This window comes from Salvelinus sp. IW2-2015, unplaced genomic scaffold, assembly GCF_002910315.2.
Source record: "Salvelinus sp. IW2-2015 unplaced genomic scaffold, ASM291031v2 Un_scaffold4357, whole genome shotgun sequence".
Taxonomy (NCBI): Eukaryota; Metazoa; Chordata; class Actinopteri; order Salmoniformes; family Salmonidae; genus Salvelinus; species Salvelinus sp. IW2-2015.
The window spans coordinates 12,895-26,232 of NW_019945628.1; the positions used below are offsets into that span (position 1 = coordinate 12,895).

Below are 13,338 nucleotides of genomic sequence, written 5' to 3' on the forward strand. Positions count from 1 at the left end.
TTCTGTACCAAATATTAAGTTCTGCTTTTCTGATATATCAAATACTTATGTCATGCAATAAAATGCAAATTAATTACTTAAAAATCATACAATGTGATTTTCTGGATTTTTGTTTTAGATTCCGTCTCTCACAGTTGAAGTGTACCTATGATAAAAAATTACAGACCTCTACATGCTTTGTAAGTAGGAAAACCTGCAAAATCGGCAGTGTATCAAATATTTGTTCTCCCCACTACTGTACCTACTACCAACCTGTCTGGCAGTATATTGACCCTACTACAACCCATAGACCAGGTAGATATATACATACTTGTTAGCTTTTCTGAACAAAATAAGTTGACAAAATGTATGAAATGTGTTGGCTAGCTTAGCTAACTTTTCTAAAATAAAGGACCCGACAGTTGAGCCAATTTGCTAGCCTGAATTCATCCACACACGGGCTGAGCTCGCTGTGCATCAACGCCACTAAACAGGGGTGTATTCAGTAGTGCACACAGTAGCAACAGAAAAACTTTTTGCAAATAAAACAAGAGTTTCTATTGGTCCCTCCAGTTAGCTCGTGTGTAGATGTATTTCACTTATACTTCCTTGTCTAAAAAAACGCAATACGGAACGCAATACGCATGTGGAATAGCGTCGACTCTAGGCTACTGGTGGCATTTCTATAGGCAACGTTTGGTTACTGAACGGGACAGTATTGCAGTAATCACCAGCAGGTGTGCTAAAACGGTACCTGCCAGGGGTGTATGAATTATTACACACCGTAGCAAAACGTTTTGCAACGAAAACGACAGTTTCTCACTGGACAAATTCATGAAAATCCCTTCTCGTTTGCTTGTTTGGTTCCTAATGAATACACCCCAGCTGTGTCACACCTCGCGCTTTTTATAATTATTGGAACAGCTGCACTTGAAATGGACACATTTCACCGACATTATGAATAAAACTAACAATACAGATAAACCTAATGATAGAGTAATTTACCTGTCTTCCTCCATATTTACTTCACTCTCCTCATAGCCGTCAGGACATTTCCATCGGCTCCTTCTCAGAAATGAAAGCGGATGAAAGTCCAAGGCAGTTTACTGTTGCTCAGCATATTTTCACAGAAAGCCACAGATTGTTGACCTATTGTGGAAAAACAGCGATTTAAATAAAATAATATAAAATAGCAGGAATCCTACGATGTTGCTGACGTTCGGATGTGGCCTCCTAAATGTAATTCAGTGGGACAAAAAACTAAAACATGGAATCGATAGGATAGATGACTAAAGGATACCAAATACCTAACATTACATTATTTCACATACTAAAGGGAAGTGAATAATTAACAATGTATGAAATCTATATAGTTTATAGCTGTTTATTTCTAAAACCATGCGCTGGCATCCCATCCGCAGATTAGATAGTAGCCAAAACTCGGCTACAGTGGTTTACCGAAATGTAGACTAGTTAAATGCCTACTGCTTTTGTGAGTTACAAGCTATGTTTAATGTCATAACTTTAAGAATATGATAGCCTATACACAACTTTACCTAACTATCTTGATTCAATATAGTCCGCAGCCCACGGTCTAGCCCAGACTTTTGTTTCCAACGTTACGTCTTCCTTAAAACACGCCCATAGAAATAAACCTGTTCATGTAAAATGCTCATGTAAAACAATTGGTGTCTAAACCTGTGATAAACCATGATATTTGGTATCTTAAATTAAAACAAAAATGTTACCTTCATGGCGCAGTTGTTTCAAAATGGCAGCAGCATATGTACTTTGTACTTTGACTTTTAACTTATTAGGTAACTCCAATGCTATAAACCTTGGATAGTTGATGCTATGTATTGACCTTTGAGAGGATTTGAAGCCACCAATCGGTCATATTGTCACTCCCCAGTAGGAGCAGTTCTTCATAGGAATGAATGGAATTCTACAGTATTTCAATTAAATGTTTCAAGGGCAAAATTACATGTATTTAAGTATTTGTGTTTTTGTAATGGGGACAGTAACATTAGTAATCTCAAAAAATTATACTTTAAGGAAAATGTTTTGGTATATTTAATTTGTATGTTTAGCACCCATAATGTAATTTAAAATGTATGCATTACGGTGTCATTACGTTGCAAGTTTAAGGCCACGTTTTGCCATTGGTCTCTCTCTTTTCACAAGAGAAGGTCACGGTTGTTTTATACAGGTATCTTTCATTTATTTGTCGTGGGCTACGGCCAAAGAGTAGCCTGTGTGGAGTTGGGTTAATAAACTGTAAACTCAAACCTCTGTCTGGACAATTGTTCCTTTATGATCTAGTCAGGTCATTACAATAGTAATATGCTCTAAAACGCTCTAGTGACAACACAGTTTGCTGCCCTGTTTCCAATCGTCCACATGGCTGGGAGAACCTATTCAAGTAAGTCAATACATGTCTAAAAAAATATATATATAATAATAAAAAAATGTATTATTAGCTAACTAATGTTAGCTACAGTGCAGGCTAACTGAAATGAGCTAGCTAGTTACCGATCTGGCCAACTTTGCATACTGTATAGATGGCTAGCTAAGTGAATTAAATGTCACCAGCTACCTAACATCATATTAGCTAGCTATCTTGATGTAGTTATCCCTGTAAAACTCCAAATGCATTTGTAGGTAGCTAGCTAACAGCCATGGAGGAGGGTGAAAGCACTGTCAAAGTGAGAGAGTTGGCTATTCTGGATAGGGCAGGTACTTGTGTAGTTCCAGTCCCTAGAAGTGAGGACGGAGATAATAGTAACATAATATTCAGTGTGGTGTAATTTGACTATAATGAAGTCTGTTTCTTGTGAGGTTTTCTGTCCTCAGATACAGAGGGCTGTGGAAGGGGACTCAAAGGGGTGCACGTTGTTGCCTTAGCACTGCACAGCTGATACAAATGATCAACTCCTCAGGCTTCAAGTGGTATTTATATATTCATTTGTAATGTTATCCTTGATGTGATCCTGTTATTGTCACATGCTACACATGCACATCTATCAATCCAATGTTATCATGATTTGTTTTAAGGGATATTATACGTTAGTAATCCACAATGAACTGGTGATGTAAAAGTTTGATATTGACATTATCTTCCAAATTCTTACGGATACCTTCAAAACGATTGCCTGCAGTTAACATGTAGGGCACTGCAAGGTTGGGTGACCAGGGCCACCTGGGACTGCCTCCTGGAGGAATTCAGGTATGTGAAGGCTACCTGTGTCCTTCATGAGGATGGACACAAGGACCAGGAGGGGGATCTGTGTGCGGGATTTCTTCACCACATACTTCTTCGAGGAGGGTGCTGTTCCCTGGCAACACCATAGACTACACTATGCACAACCTAAGGCTTTTTTAAGAGCCATTCACATTGCAATAAGAGTATTCTTCCATTTACTTAGCTATGTTAACTGCAGTTATATCAGTTTTATCTCCATCTCTTCAAAGACTCATGGACACTCTTACTGACAGTTGTCAGCTGTGCGTGATGTATTGTTGTCTCTACCTTCTTGACCTTCGTGCTGTCCAATAATGTTTACCCTGTGCTGCTGCCATATTGTTACTACCATGTTGTCATGTTGAGTTGCTACCATGCTGTGTTGTCATGTGTTGCTGCCATGTTGTCATGTTGAGTTGCTACCATGCTGTGTTGTCATGTTGCTGCCATGTTGTCATGTTGAGTTGCTACCATGCTGTGTTGTCATGTTGAGTTGCTGCCATGTTGTCATGTTGAGTTGCTACCATGCTGTGTTGTCATGTTGCTGCCATGTTGTCTTAGGTCTCTTTATGTAGTGTTGTTGTCTCTCTTGTCGTGATGTGTGTTTTGTCCTATTTTTATTTAATTTATTTTAATCCCGCCCCCGCAGGAGGCCTTTTGATAGGCCGTCATTGTGAATAAGAATTTGTTAACTGACTTGGCTAGTTATATAAAATGCCCAGTTTCTCTCCGTTTTGATGTCTACTTCTCAGATGAGGGTGCTGTTTAGGTAAGGGTGTGATGTCTGTACAAAAACAAAACAGGCTATTTTAAATCACTAATATTGAAAAAAAATTGAACAATTAGACACCCTATAACCCACACCTACACACTCATGTATCATGACTGTATTGATGGATTGTGATGTGCAGTAAGCAGGTTCAGATGTATAACTGGGGCTCCTTGCACCTTCAAAGAATAGTCAAGAGGGCCAACCATGGAGAAGAGTAAGACACTTCATTATTTCTATAACTACACTATATTGTTTGTCCTTGTGGGTCCGTTCATGTTTTTCAGCATGAAGTACTCTGCAGCCACTTAGTGTGGTGTGGACACCAGGTGAGGCCACAMACAGATTCCTRTTGAACACTGTCRCTTTAACTACMTTATTTTCTCAATAACAGTCTCTCTCCTTCACTTCATCCCTCTCTCCCCTTCTCCCTAAATCCTCTAGGTTATATCAGCTGTGTCAGTGAACCCCTCCCGCATCTGAACTGGCTACATGGAGGGCACAGCATGATCAGAGGTGTGAGGTCCCATGGTCAGGTCAACAGGAAATATTATTAAAGAGATGCTTAACATTGAAATGTAGATGTAGTAGTCCCAGAGTTAATGATCCAAGGTCAGTTTATATTATACAGGAAGTATTATTAAAGAGATGCTTTACATTCAAATAGAGATGTAGTAGTCCCAGAGTTAATGATCCAAGATGTTTTGCATTTCACCTCTTGATGATTATGATGACAGTGTTAGCATGTTTAAGCCTTGTTTTCTGTTATTTATTTTTATTCGGCTCTCATTTACAACTGCGACCTGGCCAAGATAAAGCAAAGCAGTGTGACACAAACAACAACACAGAGTTACACATGGAATAAACGGGTATGTTTTGATGTCATCGCCACCTCACCTGCTCTTAAAATAACCTTTGGGCCGACAGAGCCCAAGGCTGGTTAGGAGACACTATGATGTAATAGTGATGAACAGAGAATATTAGGTTAGCACTGTGATTCATTAATCATATGCTATCTGCCTCTGTTCTTACCTCTTTCCCTTTCTGATTTCTACACCTTTCTCCCCACCTCTTTTTTCTGTTGTTATAATGCACACCAGATGTGCATTGAAGTACAGATTGAACTTGTATTTATAATATTACAATGTTTATACCACTTGTATAATGAACTTATTTCAATAAAGCGTTTTCACATTCTCTACTGGTTGACATTAAGTCTCTCATTTGATGAAATACTATCCTGTGTTTATCAGATCAATGCATATGAAGGAAATTAGATGTTGAGATGAACTGGTTTTAGTGTATTTACATATAGGAAGTGTAGTGTACTGTTTTTAAAAAATATATATATATTTCTGTATATATGAAAAACTATTAAATCCTGTTTTCTAGTCTATTAGTTACAATGTGTAACCATTGATGTCCAGGACCAAGATTGGTAACACTGTTGAAGTATATAATTCTAATACATACCTGCAGACACAGCATCATTCAAAGACTGTAATTTGATGTGACTGAAAAATAATCTCAAAGACATTCATACCTGAACTGTACCTTTATTTGCCAAGGTAGAGTACATGATCAGTGAATATCTAAATGTACAGGCTACACATGTGGGGATCTCAATAACTACATGTATATACGACTTGCAACCTTGGCACAAAGTTCTATTATTTCTACTCAATCCATAGGCTTCATTAATGTCATTCAGACTGTTTTGAAGATACAACAGGCTAGGATAGCTGAGGTTCATAGCTAGGTTCTGAACTAATATGTATACCAAACGTTTTAGGGTCCATACACAGATCGGCTACACATCTAATTTATAGGCATACAGGTATTTCTATCTTCCACTGCACTGCAACAAATTAAGCAAGAAAATAGCTAGCTACGTTACTTCATCTGCATTGCAAATATCAGCAAGGCAAGCTTACAAAATTGTACATTCAATTTGCAGTAAATGCCTTAGCTAGCGAGATTATTTACATCCACTGTTTCACAAGACGTCAGTCTGGTTTGCTGGTTGTTTCAGGAGTCCCTAAAACATTAAACAACCAGAATTACAATTGCATACTCATGTCACAACACCAATAAAGCTAGTCAGCTAGCTGGCTAATGTTAGCTAGTCAGCTATCTTGCTGAATAGCGATTTTTGTAAGTAACTTTATAACAAAAAAAATGCCTAATCGTTTGTCTCTACACTATCTAGCTAACACATTCCTCTCAGCTGTACATTTTTAGCATGAATCGTTATGACTTTATCATTAATTACATTTGCATCCGTCCTAGTATTTCTGTCAGCCATCTTTGCTGGAGAAAGTCTCCAGCCGTAGGTCCCATCGCGTCAGGTTCGTCATGGGAACCACTCGATATGATTGGTCATCGTCACGGGAACTACTCGATATGATTGGTCATCGTCACGGGAACCACTCGATATGATTGGTCATCGTCACGGGAACTACTCGATATGATTGGTCATCGTCACGGGAACCACTCGATATGATTGGTCATCGCCCAGCGGACGCCGCTGGTGATTTACGTAAAGTTGGGAAAAGTTAATGAGGGTTTTCCTCAACCGTTTATCGTCATATATGCCATAAACTGTACATCTACATTGTTATAGTGGAGGTCTATCTCATTAGTGTCTTATTCATCATTTTAGGCAATGTAAGAATGATACATTTAATAGTTTTTCTTACTTTGCGTGTTATAATTATCTCAGGTGATTTTCTCCATGAGGAGGGTGGTAAGTTACAGACCAAACAATATTATATTATACCCTCCTTTTAACCATGGTTACCAGTGACAGTCTCTTCCCATTCAAATATTTGTTTTCAACAAAAAGTTCATTAATAGACAGCCTCACAAAAATATATTTTTGAGATCTTTTCCCAGACCTATAAAAATGGTCTCCTGATGTGGTTTAAGCATTGTTAAGGACTTAGGTCAATCAATCAATTTTGTTCATTTTTTATAACAACAATGTGTGATTTGAGAGTGAAACCGCCCCCAAAAGATGTAGGAAAACCCACACAAAACTATAGGAACTATAGGAAAACCCACACAAAACTATAGGAAAACAGAACTTTTCACACCGGGCTCCTTTCCTTCGCAGGTCGTTTGTAAAATTAGAGAATATATCTACTTCTCCAGGCACCACTTGGTAACTTGGTCACTTGTGGATGAAACAGTAACATTTCAGAAAGCTTTATTTAAATATGATTTGAAACAAAGTAAATACCATAAAACCGCATCCTAAAAAGCTTGTATATTTAGTTTTCTTACCACTTTGGTACTATTTTCACAAGTATGTGGTAACATTTCACAATTCTTTAGTACTAAACTCCAAACACATCATCAAAAAGGCTTTTTTCAATTGACTAAAGTACAAGACACAAAATCCCACAGTAACTTTTTCACAAAAACCTAATCAGTTTAATCTAGAAATACCTTTCATATAAAAGTCATTGTCTTTCACAATGGAACGCTCACAACAAGTTTCATATGATTCTCTTCTCATTCTGTTTTAATACATTTGACCATCACTTAATCCAACTGCGCTTAATGGTTAACCACTTAACCGTTTGGTAAACCTATAGATTATGTCTACTATATATGGATTTTGAGATCTACAGAAACAAAATGTGTGTTTGTAAAGTATAAACATCTAAATGGCATGTATGATACATGATAAACATACAGAATAACTACTTGTTATTGCTAACTGATTTCACATAGTGGGAACCACAATTTGCTTGTTTTTTAAATCATATGAGCAAAAAATATTCAATTTTATTTGGAATGGCAAGTCAGACAAAATTAAACAGGCTTATTTATATAATGAATATGAATTTGGAGGGCAGAAATTATTAAATATTAAAGCATAAAACCCCGTACTGAAGGTTTCAGTCATAGAAAGGTTATACTTAAACCAGAACTGGTTCTCCAGCAGATTAGTAAGAATGTCTCACCCCATGTTCAATAATGGCTCTTTTCCCTTTATTGAAATTACAACTTTTCATCTCCCCTCAAAAAATAGCTATTATTAAAACAATCCATAGAAAGTTGTTTCGCAATTTCATTTGAATCCACCAGAAAATACAGAACAAATATTACAACAAATATTATGGTTAATCTCAAATATACTAATTGATTTAAAAAATATATATATTTATGGAAAGAATGGTATAATCTTTGTAAATGATATCCTAAATAGGACTGGTGGAGTTATGTCACACATGCAGCTAACAAACATATATAGAAATATCTGCTCTACCCAAAATTACAACCAACTAATTGCAGCATTACCTCTAAAATGGAAGCGGAACGTGGAAAAGTAAGGAACTTGTCTGTCGGAATTGAAGACCAAAAATGTTTAAAGAAAATTGTGATAAATACAAAAGTATACCAGTTTCATTTAATGACCAAACACTTTAAAGCTGTAAAATATAGATTGCAAACTAGTAGGGAAGAGATTTTCACTGTTCTACCGATTCCATGGCACATGGTTTATGAACTTGTTAGCAGTTGATGTTTACTCTTTAAAATTAATAACACAGACCCCAAAGCAAATCAGGGGGAGGAAAATAGGTTTATTCAAAGAGGATAAATCATAGATGTTATGCTGAGAGGTAGATGGTCATTCTCCCCTGTCCTCAGTGATTCTCTCTCAGTGATTCTCTCCAGTGGTTCTCTCCAGTGGTTCTCTCCAGTGATTCTCTCAGTGATTCTCTCCAGTGATTCTCTCCAGTGATTCTTTCCAGTGATTTTCTCTCAACAGAACAAAGGGACAGCATGTAGTTTTATAACCCAGTCCTAGCCTGTGGTTGACCAATTAGAATTCCTTGTAATAAAACTAACCAATGGCCAAATAACAAGTATGCTATTCCAGAAGACATATTCTTCCCATGTCTCTGAACCGTTCATCAATAATTCCCTATTACAGAAAAAACACAATTTCCCTTGATCATTAGTCCTCTATTGACTCTCATCATTTGACCTCTTGTACTCTGTCTCTGCATTGTGTATTTATCTTCTAAATATTCTTATACCCCCCCCTAGACCAATTAAAAAATAAATCTACTTAATGTATTTTTAGAAAACAATAGAAAACATGAAAAAATAGACATTATAAAAACATTAGCAGTAAGCATATAATCATTCACATGAAACACCTTGAATTTCTATATAACACAAAAGGGCATATTGTACATGCTGTTACAATAAGAAATAGATTTCACACAAAGTTATAGAAAATAACTATTAACAGGTGTAATGATGATGTCCCTTACGATTCCTACCACATCCTGTATTAGGAGGAAACTCACACAAAAATAAATAAATTGTTGTCTACAAGACAATAATATTCAATCGTCCTATTGACAAGGTAATCATTCACCAAGTCCTTTAAAAGTCACCAACTCTTCCACACTGGTATCAGTCCCATAGATAACTATTAGACATGACCAGCTTTTCTACACTGGTATCAGTCCCATAGATAACTATTAGACATGACCAGCTCTTCTACACTCTGGTATCAGTCCATAGATACTATTAGACATGACCAGCTCTTCTACACTGGTTCAGTCCCCATAGATAACTATTAGACATGACCAGCTCTTCCACACTGGTTCAGTCCCATAGATAACTATTAGAACATGACATCTTCTACACTGGTATCAGTCCCATAGATAACTATTAGACATGACAGCTCTTCTACACGGTATCAGTCCCATAGATAACTATTAGACATGACCAGCTCTTCACACTGGTATCAGTCCCATAGATAACTATTAGACATGACCAGCTCTTCACACTGGTATCAGTCCCATAGATACTATTAGACATGACCAAGCTCTTCATACTTGGTATCAGTCCCATAGTAACTATTAGACATGACAGCTCTTCTAACACTGGTAACAGTACAATAGATAACTATTAGACATGACCAGCTTCTTCTACACTGGTATCAGTCCCACATAGATACTATTAGACATGACCAGCTCTTCTACAACTGGTATCAGTCCCATAGATAACTATTAGACATGACCAACTCTTCTACACTGGTATCAGTCCCATAGATAACTATTAGACATGATGTTCTGACAGTCTGTCTGGTAGTGAGGAATTCTTCTTCAGTTCCACTGGTTGATAAGGATGTCTCTAATGAACACTTCACCGGTGATCTTGTATCGTTTCAGGTACAGTCCTTGGGTCAAGGGATATTGCCTCAGTTTCAGACTGTAGATTATCATAACCTGTAACGAAGGAAACAAAAAAAATTGAAAGTAACATGTCCTGGTTTAAAGAGAAATTGATATTTCACATAGTAATTTCCCAGAGTAAGAATGTCCCGAATTTCAGGAAAACGTTGGACATTTCACCTAGATATCCCTAACARGACGACTGTGGTGAACAACATAGAAGCTTATCAGCTTCTGATTATCTTACTATGCTTCTTCGCCCTGAGCTCCGAGCTGCAGTAAACTGCTCCGCTTCTGGCTCCACTCCAGCTCTGGTTCACTCACATACTCTTGGTCGCATGTTGCGGGGTTTTTGGGCTGCTTCTAAATTGCACCGCGTCCGTCGTGGTATTTCCTGGAGAGCAAGCAGGATTTTGTTCCAGACCTATTTTAAAGAGATAGCTCACCTAAAATGTACTACAATCTKAATGTTTGTGTCCTTACCTTGAAAGCAGTCTATGGACAAGGAGACTGCAATCTATGATTTGGTCACCCACTGCCATCAACCATTAATATAAGTATTTCCTGTGCAGAGCGTTCCCATTGACCTTCCTACTTGTTTCTAAGAACAAATCAATCCACAGAACGCTTCCCAATGTTCCTAGAGAACAGGAATCAATCCACGGACCTTCCCACTGTTCCTAGAGAACAGGAATCAATCCACAGACCTTCCTACTTTTCCTAGAGAACAGGAATCATCCTACTGACCTTCCTACTGTTTCTAGAGAACAGGAATCAATCCTACTGACCTTCCCACTGTTTCTAGAGAACAGGAATCATCCTACTGACCTTCCCACTGTTTCTAGAGAACAAGAATTAATACATTGACCTTCCCACTGTTTCTAGAAAACAGGAATCAATCCACTGACCTTCCCACTGTTCCTAGAGAACAAAATCAATCCACGGACCTTCCCACTGTTTCTAGAGAACAGGAATCATCTACTGACCTTTCCTACTGTTTCTAGAGAACAGGAATTAATACATTGACCTTTCCACTGTTTCTAGAAAACAGGAATCATCCCATTGACCTTCCTACTGTTTTTCCCCATTCACCGTCTTGTAATCTGATTTAATTAATGTCTGAATAAAGTGTAAAACCACCTACACATTTATTTTTTTAAATATTTACATACTTTAAATTTCATCCCCCCCAAAATCTCAAAGTAACAAAGTTGTCGAATTTTGAGTGTTAATTTAATATTCAAAACATTCTGAATACACATGACTTGTGATTTGTTTCCATGTCAAAATAAGTAGAACTGCACAAAATTCGCTTTAAAACAGTAACATTTTCTTTGGGCAGCACCKCAAAATCTCACTCCAAGCTTTCTTCAAAAGTTGGCAGCCCTGAGTGCACTATATAGGGAATAGGGTTCCATCCAGGATATAGCCTTTGTCACAGAGAGACGAATTAAAGTATTTATGATGATGGACAAATAGGTAGGTAAAAGTTGTAACTGATCGACTCCATTTAGCTATTGGCATTGGCTCATTAGACAGTCAGACATATATATTTTTTTATTTAACCTTTATTTAACTAGATAGATACTGTATATATATAGATAGATAACGTTAGTTAGATATATAGATAGATACTGTAGATATATAGATATATATAGATGTGGCTTCTGTATGACCGTAGTGAACGTAATACAACACAGACTACGCTGCCTGTTGCCTCTGTAATGTTTGGTTGATGTTTGCTGTACATACCTGGTTGTTGATGCAACACGTTGTCCTTGGCTCCTCCTGTCAACCCTACTCGTCATCGAAGACCCACCTTCAGAGTTTGCTGTTTTCGGCTACTTTTATCCGTTGTTCCACCCGCCCGGGTCTCTCCTGCCGCTGGTTCTGCTAGACAGTCGGGCTTTCATCAACATCAGAGTGGAACAGCTTGATTAAAGGCCAGAGCTAGCTAGCTAGTTGACTAGCTGTAAACCATATAGCTAACGTTAAAGTCTTCACATGGCTAGCTGGGCACCATATAGTTAACGTTAAAGTCTTCACAAGGCTAGCTACCTAGCTGTAAACCATATAGCTAACGTTAAAGTCTTCACAAGGATAGTTACCTAGCTGTAAACCATATAGCTAACGTTAAAGTCTTCACATGGCTAGCTGGAAACCATATAGCTAACGTTAAATTCTTCACAAGGCTAGTTACCTAGCTGTAAACCATATAGTTAACGTTAAAGTCTTCACAAGGCTAGCTACCTAGCTGTAAACCATATAGCTAACGTTAAAGTCTTCACAAGGCTAGTTACCTAGCTGTAAACCATATAGCTAACGTTAGCTAGCTGGCTAGCTGTAAACCATATAGCTAACGTTAGCTAGCTGGCTAGCTGTAAACCATATAACTAACGTTAGCTAGCTGGCTAGCTGTAAACCATATAACTAACGTTAGCTAGCTGGCTAGCTGTAAACCATATAGCTAACGTTAGCTAGCTGGCTTAGCTGTAAAACCATATAGCTAACGTTAAAGTCTCCACAAGCGTCACCCGACTTCCACTAAAGTTTGCTTGTTTACCAGACAGAAAGCCTACAGTGCTGAAAGGTGGAAGCCGTGCACACAGCTTTTGATGTGTCATTGCAAAGATACTGATAACTTTTATCTGTGGTTATTGTTTCTTTCAAAGAAAGAGCGACAAGTTGAACTTCCAGTTGTGAACAGCAGCTGAGTAATCAGGTGAAAAGTCATACTGTCTGGTATAAAGTAGCTTTCCCTGGTGGTCTAGTGGTTAGGATTCGGCGCTCTCACCGCCGCGGCCCGGGTTCGATTCCCGGTCAGGGAACACATTTTTTTTATTTATTTTTATTAAAATAACGCTTATATTTTAAATGTTACAAAAGAGTATGTACATCCACATTTGATCAGTTATATTTGAAAGTGAACGTTTTCCGTGTTATTTTCTGCTATCCTTGTGTTTGCCTCATGTCTTTGTTTGAATTTAGGCTACAGTTTTTAATGTTTGCTGTTTTTCTGTTTTAGATTTATTTGTTGTTGTTTCTTGGTCTTACGATTTAATAAAAAAAATATGTTTCACTGTTGCGTGTTCAGACGCTGTGAAATGCTACCACCCCACAGTTTGGAAATCGTTGTACATTTTCCA

The 13,338-nt window shown here is 37.7% G+C and overlaps 3 long non-coding RNA genes and 1 other non-coding gene across 4 annotated transcripts; 2 read left to right on the forward strand and 2 right to left on the reverse strand.

The window, feature by feature from the left end:
• Positions 1 to 989: 989 nt before the first annotated feature.
• On the reverse strand, positions 990 to 1,776 carry LOC139026301 (uncharacterized). Its single transcript, XR_011478075.1, has 3 exons — positions 1,728 to 1,776; positions 1,536 to 1,634; positions 990 to 1,128 (listed from the first exon to the last, which is right to left on the reverse strand). It is a non-coding gene; the product is annotated as an uncharacterized lncRNA (long non-coding RNA).
• A 932-nt stretch (positions 1,777 to 2,708) lies between these two features.
• Positions 2,709 to 5,186, forward strand: LOC139026303 (uncharacterized). Its single transcript, XR_011478077.1, has 2 exons — positions 2,709 to 2,928; positions 3,138 to 5,186. It is a non-coding gene; the product is annotated as an uncharacterized lncRNA (long non-coding RNA).
• A 3,375-nt stretch (positions 5,187 to 8,561) lies between these two features.
• Positions 8,562 to 9,819, reverse strand: LOC139026302 (uncharacterized). Its single transcript, XR_011478076.1, has 2 exons — positions 9,711 to 9,819; positions 8,562 to 9,519 (listed from the first exon to the last, which is right to left on the reverse strand). It is a non-coding gene; the product is annotated as an uncharacterized lncRNA (long non-coding RNA).
• Positions 9,820 to 12,948: 3,129 nt separating this feature from the next.
• trnae-cuc (transfer RNA glutamic acid (anticodon CUC)) lies at positions 12,949 to 13,020 on the forward strand. The gene has a single exon. It is a non-coding gene; the product is annotated as a tRNA-Glu (tRNA).
• Positions 13,021 to 13,338: the final 318 nt, after the last annotated feature.